Source organism: Hevea brasiliensis, unplaced genomic scaffold (assembly GCF_030052815.1).
Source record: "Hevea brasiliensis isolate MT/VB/25A 57/8 unplaced genomic scaffold, ASM3005281v1 Scaf22, whole genome shotgun sequence".
NCBI classification, from domain to species: Eukaryota; Viridiplantae; Streptophyta; class Magnoliopsida; order Malpighiales; family Euphorbiaceae; genus Hevea; species Hevea brasiliensis.
The window spans coordinates 401,293-408,825 of NW_026614718.1; the positions used below are offsets into that span (position 1 = coordinate 401,293).

Sequence of the window (7,533 nt, forward strand, 5' to 3'; positions counted from 1 at the left end):
ATGTAAACCTTACCTGAACCTATCACATTTAGCTTCTTCAGAAGGCAAGATGTCTAAAACAAAATCATAAAGATCCTTAAACTGATCAACATACTCCCTTACTGAGAGACTACACTTAAATAACCCGAAGAAGGCATCTTGCTTTCCTTTTCTATAACTTTTTATCAAATACTCTTGGCAAAACTCAATCATAAATTTGTCCAAAGTCAAATCAGATCTAATTTTGTGATGTATACCATCAAACCAACTATCTGCCTTACCCTGTAACAACCCATGTATATTATCCATCCTATCTGCATTTGCCAATTTCACCAAATCAAATACTTTTATAACTCTTTTCAACCATTTATCTGCAACATCAACATCAAAAGAACCCTCAAAGTCATAAGCCCCCAAACGTCTAGCATGATCCATTACCTCCCATGGATCTTTCAACTTAGCTGTGACAGCTGCTGTAACTACTGATAAACCCATTTTATATAGATATTTTAGGGTAGTTTTGCATCCATTTTGCCATTTTAGTTTAGTAATTTTATGCTTTTAATGTTTATTTCAGTTAATATGTTAATTTTAGTTTTATTGTATTTGATTTTTGGAATTTTAATGTTTTTGATAGGTTTTAATAAGGTTTAAAGGCAAAAAGGTCCATATAGAAGAAATTCAAAGTGATTTGGAAGCTTAAAGTAGTGTGAAAAATGAAGATAATTTGCTTAAAGGAGAAGACCAGCCGAGACTTTCAAGGACCTCAACATGCCCCATGTTGAGGGTCATGTGAAGATAAGAGTTAGCTAGTAGGAATCCACATGAGGCATGTAAATTCACACTGGGTCATGTAAACAAAGATTTCAGAATAAAACACGTTGAAAGTTTCATGGACTTTAACATGCCCCGTGTGGCGGGTCGTGTAAATAGAGATTTTGGAGCAAAACATGCCAAAAGTTTCAGGGATTCCCTCATGCCTCGTGTAGCTGGTCGTGCATAATCTAAAGGCTTCTCCTCTGAATCAACATAAGGCATGCTGAAAATAACTTGAATCAACATGAGGCATGTGGGATGGCACTGGCAGATTTGTTGACATGGAAAAATTTTCACTTTTTACACCTTTTGTCTTTATCCCTTTAGAGACTATTTTTAGGGCAAACCTTGAGGGGATATATAAGCATCATATTCTCATTTTTACTATAAGGAGAAAGAGAGAGAAAAATCAAAAGAGAAAGGAAAGAGGGAACCACGCCATTTTTGGAGGAAGAACACCTGCAGAGTGACATTTTCTAGCTTCCATATTTAGAGATTTGGATTTTCTTCTTATGGGTTCTTTTATTTTTAGTTTTTTTTTTCATATTTTCTTGCTCTATTTCATATTTTCTACTTGTAAATACAAGCATGAGTGAGTAGATACTTAAGATTTCCGAGTTGGGTGTAATGATTTAAGTTTTATTTGTGGATTTAGACTGCTTTTAACCAGATTTTAGTATATATAAGCTTTGATTCTTATCTTGTGTGCTTATTTACATACCCATTCTTGGTACCCTTTGAGTTTTGTTCTTAATCTTAGATTGAAAGACCGAGAGGTGAAAATCCATGATAGATAATCAAGATAATAAAATTAATCACCTAGTGTTAGAAATAAACTAGTGGGTTAAGAGAAATTTCAAGTTGATTAAAATGCTTAAAGGGTTTTGGGTGATTAAACATCGCATGTGAATGGGATTTAGTTTCCTTTAAAACACTCTTTAGTTTGCTTGAAAGAGAAATTAAAGGAAATCAGAACCAACTTCCTTCAAACTTGTATTTCCCTTAATCTTACCTTTGCCTATACAAATCCCAATGAAATTTACTTCATGAACCTCAACTCTGGAATCAATTTTTACCATTAATTAATTAAATCTTTTGTCACTTGCTAAAATCTTAGTAAATTAGTATAGTGCTTAGAATTTTAATTACTTAATTCATTATAATTTTCTTATTTTTCCAATTTAATTTGCTGCATCTCTTACTCTATTTTAGGCACAAATTATTGATAGCCCAAATAATCGTGACTTTTATAGTTTAGTACTCAAACAACAAATCTCTGTGGGACGATATATTTTCTTTTACTACTTGAACGACCCATATACTTGTGGAGTACACAATCAAGTTTTTGACGCTGTTGCTGGGGATTTGTTTTGTTTGATATTAGACGATTGATTGTTTGGTTAATTTGGGCATTTTATTTTTTATTTTAATTTCTTTTCTTTATCATTTTACTTTGAGATATTCTTATTTTGGTTTTTTAGGTATATATCTTTTATATGAGAAGAACAAAAAGTGTAAAAATTGATTTAATTTTTGATCCTGAGATTGAAAAGACAACTAAAGCTTTAAGAGTAGAGTCTAAAAGAAGAAAAGCTGAACTCAGAATTCAAAGACAGCAAAAGCAACATCAAGAGCAACATCAAGAGCAACAAGTGATAGAAGCTATGGCAAACAACAACAACCGATCAATTAAGGATCATGCTTTTCCTAGTTTTGGAGATTTTAGATCGAGTATTACAAGGCCTAGAGTGGAAGCAAATAACTTTGAGTTGAAGCCCTCACTTTGTCAAATGGTTCAATAATCACAGTTTGGGGGAGGTCCTACTAAGAGTCCACATGTGCAGCTTGCACATTTTCTTGAGATTAGTGACATGCTGAAGATAAATTGAGTGTCAGATGATGCCATCCGGCTGAGATTATTTCCTTTTTCTTTGAAGGATCGTGTTAGGGAGTGGTTGCATTCATTACCTCCGGGTTTAATAACTACTTGGGATGAGTTGTCACAAGCTTTCTTGGCTCAATACTTTCCTCCTAGCAAGACTGCAAAATTAAGAAATGAATTAACTTCTTTCAGACCAAGGGATGATGAGAGTCTTTATGAAGCTTGGGAGAGATGTAAGGATCTTCAAAGGAGATGTCCACATCATGGAATCCCTAAATGGATGCTAGTTCAACATTTCTACAATGGTGTTTCTCCAGCAATTAGAAGTATAATTGATGCATCTTCAGAAGGTGATCTTATGGAGAAGTCAAAAGATGAAGCTTATTCAGCATTGGATAAAATTGCTTACAACAATTATCAATGGAGCTGTGAAAGAAATGAAATGAAGAAGCCACCAGCTGGTGTATATGAATTAGATGCCATGAGTATGATGCTTTGACGAGAAAAATGGATAAGTTAAGCATGAAGGTTTACTCATCAATTGGACGATCTAGTCATACAGAAGATGTTGCTGCGGGAAATATACATTGTATCAATGATTTTCCTTCCTATAGGCAAGAGTTTGGAAATGAGCAACTTGATTTTGTTGGAAATTACAATTAGAAACCAGTTGGTAATCCTTTTTCTGTTGCATATAATCCAGCATGGAGGAACCACCCTAACTTTTCTTGGGGAGGTCGACAAGGGCAGCTATAGAATTATCAACAACCTCCTAATTTTCAGCAACAACAGTAGAATTTTCAGCAAAACAGAGTACCACCTGGATTTCCACCACAAAGGAATCAAAATGCACCTATTCCACAACCACCAGTTCAGTCTTCAGGCTAAGATTGAATTTTTAAGTCTATGATGGCGAATTTCTTAACTGCTTAACAAAAATAAGGAGAAATGATTCAACAATTAACTTCAAGAATAGACCAGCTTGCCATTCATAAAAGGATGTTGAAAAACCAAATAGCTCAATAAGCAAGTTCTTCTAGCAAAGCACAAGGAAAACTTCCAAGTCAACCAGAGAATCCTAGAGAACATTGCAACGCAGTGATACTAAGGAGTGGGAAAATTGTGGGAGAAGAAGAGGAAGATGAGATAGAAGAGGAAAAGAAGAAAGAAGATGAAGACAAGAATGAATTCACTTCGAATCATGATGAAGTTAATGAGGAAGCAAACAAGAAGAAGGAGGTTGAAAAAGAAGAAGAGGAAAAGTATGTGCCTCCACCACCATACAAGCCACCATTGCCATATCCTCAAAGGTTTCAGAAAGCAAAGCTAGATAAGTAGTTTGGGAAATTTTTGGAAGTTTTGAAGAAATTATACATCAACATTCCATTTACAGATGTAATTTCTCAAGTGCCCTCATATGCTAAGTTCCTAAAAGAAATTTTGTTAAAAAGAAGAGATTAGACGATTATGAAACTGTGGCATTAACAGAGGAGTGTAGTTCTCTCTTACAGAATAAACTTCCACCAAAATTGAAGGATCCAGGAAGTTTCTCTATTCCATGTCACATTGGAGAGACAAGTATTGAAAAGGCATTGTGTGATCTTGGAGCTAGTGTAAGTTTGATGCCACTCTCCATTTGTGAAAAGTTGAAGGTAGGAGATTTGAAACCCACCACCATTTCTTTGCAACTAGCTGATAGATCTATCAAATATCCAGTGGGAATTTTGGAGAATGTGCCATTGAATGTTGGAAAATTTTTTATTCTTGTGGATTTTGTGGTTTTAGAGATGGAGGAGGATGTAAGAACACCCATCATACTTGGAAGACCATTTTTGGCTACTGCAGGAGCTAATATAGATATAAAGAATGGGAAATTAAAGTTGAAAGTGGGAGAAGAGGAAATAGAATTCAATTTATTCCAAGATTCCAAGGAATCGACTGTGGTAAATTCTTGCTATAGGGTGGATGTTATAGAAAATGATACTAGAATGTAAGATATTAAGTTGGAGGGAAGTCAAATTACTCTTCATTCTCAGTGTAATCAGCATATAGTGAGAAAGAAAAAGTCTCCTTTGCCACTTCCTTTTGATAAGAATGAAACTCCAAGAGTAAAACTTAAGGCTCCATCTAAACAACTCAAAGTAAAAGGTTCATATCAAGTTTGTAAGAGTAATTTGCAAGGTATGGTTGGGATTCTAAACAAAGCAACAGGTTTTTTCATACTCAATGGGAAAAAGTTGAAGTACAAATTTATTGCATCACCTGTTGAGAAGGGAGGCAACACTTTCCAATTCCAACCACCATGAACTGAAAAGGGGTCAAGCTAATGACCTTAAATTAGCACTTCTTGGGAGGCAACCAAGTTTATTTTTAGTAGTTTATTAATTTTCTTTTTCTTATTTCATCCCTTATAACAAATTTTGATATTTGTCTAATTTTTGGTTTGTAGGCAAAATGCAAAGATTAGATGTTTTGGAAATTGCTGCAAGGAAAACTATATTGTTGATTTAGGGGAAGTTTCTGTGTTTCTTTTAATTTGTTGATAAACAGTAAATTTTTTGCCATGATGATGTGTTGCTTGAGCTAGAATGAAATCAAAAAATTTAGTTGAGAGAAATTGATGATAAGGATTAAATTTTGCTCTAGGATTGTGCAATGATGCTTAACATGTTTATATTTAATTTTGGCTTATTTCAGTATTTTAGCTATGTTTATATGTGTTAGTTTGGCCAATTCAACTTATTTTAAATTTGTTAATCTTGAAGGGATGATTGCTATAATTTGGAGTTAGTAATATGCTACAAGAAGGAAGGGTAACTACTGTTTGGGGAAGTATTCTGCATTTTTATCTCATTGTGAATAGTATTTTTTTTAATGCCAAATTGCTATTAGGTTGAATATACATTGATGAAATGAGGAAGTTTAGTTGATATATGTGTTTTGAAGTGTTAATTTGGTGGAAATTTAATATAAAGTGTCAAGGTATTGATTTTTGTTATTTTGAGTGTCAAGCATGCATTAAAGATTGAGTTTGCTGCATATTTTTTTCATGTGAACATTACTTTCTTGACTTTTATTGAATATATTGAATATGCTTTGATGGTATGAGCATATGGGTTGACAATACATGATATTGAGTTAAACTTTTGTGTTTTGAGGTGTGAATTATGATTGAGATATATTTTGAAGTGTTTTGGAAAATAATTCATACTGATTTGGTTGCTCTTTAATAGAGTATTTTTAGAATTTTGGGTTTTTAGAGTGAAATCTTGAGTTTTATATCAGGTTTGATAGCATTGAGTATGACATGCCTCGTATTAAGGGTTATGCTATCATGTGAGCTATTTGAATTGCTTAAAATTGCAAAATTTTTTAAACCCACCAAAATTTTCAAGAGGCATGACATGCCCCATGTTAGTACCCAGTGTCAGTTGATCAGCATTCAGCAGAAGACATGCCAATTTACCTTTACTTCAACATGACTCATGTTACTTAATCAGCACACATGTTCACCTAAAAACAAAAAAAAAATCTAAAATTTTCCAATTCACATTTCCCTTTTTCACCTCACTCACTTCCATTTAATTTGATATAATTGGGATACTTTTGCACATATTTCTTCGAGCTACATTGTTCATATTATTTTGAGCTTAATTTTGAATTAATTGTTCTTATTTAGCTTTAATTTCCAATTGTACATGTTGTATGAGCTGATTAGTTTATTTACTGTTTGTCGATCTTTGCATTCATTTAAGCTAATGAGGACATTGTCTCATTTGAGTTTGGGGGAGGGCAAAATTTTTGCAAAATTTTTAATCTTTTTTATTTGCATTACTTAAATTGCATTTTATTTATACTTAGTTACTTAGTTCACATACACCATACACCTACACCATGTAAATATATGCACTTGCATATAGATATCATATAGATTATGTATAGTTTTTATTTCATTTTTTTTTATTTAATTTTTGCATTCATTTTAGGAATCATGCATACATAAAAAAATATAAATAAATAAATTTTTACCTAATTCTTAGAAGATTGAGAATCATTTTGAAAAGCAATTGAGCTTACCTCTAGATGGGTTTGATGGATTGAAAGTTCTGGATTGGTATGAGGTTATGAGATTCTTATCTAGGTTTATATCTTCTTAGACAAGGGCCACCCAATTAATTACATTGAGTTTTGAGTGCTTAAAGAAAACTCTAGAGTAAGAAATAACTAATTGTGTCTCACAAATCCTAGAACAAGCCTTCTAGACATTTCGAGGCGAAATTTTAGAATTCACTTGAAAAGAGAAATGATTAAGGCATTCTTCGAATTTTAAACCCACATTTTTAACCTTAACCAACCTCACTTTAAATTTTCCCTTTGAAACCAATTTGAGCCTTTATTTATACCCCTTATTTCCTTGGCACCCATAATTTACCTAGCCATAAACCTAAACACTTACCTACCCTTCATGAGAATAATTTGTTTAAGTGATGGATACGTTTAAAAAAAAAAAGAATGGTATATAACAATCAAGTGGGAGAATATTAACGTAAAATTGGCTAGCAATCATATCATGTTGCGAAAAAAATTATTTACTACCCAAGTATATAAAGAAATGAGTTTGGGAGTGGATTAAAAAGGGATAATTGCAATGCAAAATTCAGTGTTATTTATGTAGTCCCTAAAAGAGTTGCAAAAATTGTATGCTAGCATTGGTGATTTATTGTAAAGTTCTTCCTCTCATTTCATTCTTAATAAAAAAAATAAAAAAATAAAAATAAAAAAAATAATAATAAAAGAAAAGCGTATCTTGATCTTTTTAAAAATTTAATTATTCTCATATTTTGCTTCCCTTTTAC

The 7,533-nt window shown here is 32.7% G+C and overlaps 1 non-coding gene and 1 pseudogene across 1 annotated transcript; one reads left to right on the forward strand and one right to left on the reverse strand.

Moving 5' to 3' along the window:
* The first annotated feature begins 2,459 nt into the window (after nucleotides 1-2,459).
* Nucleotides 2,460-6,017, forward strand: LOC110659142 (uncharacterized; annotated as a pseudogene).
* Nucleotides 2,841-2,947, reverse strand: LOC131176681 (small nucleolar RNA R71). Its single transcript, XR_009146637.1, has one exon. It is a non-coding gene; the product is annotated as a small nucleolar RNA R71 (small nucleolar RNA).
* Nucleotides 6,018-7,533: the final 1,516 nt, after the last annotated feature.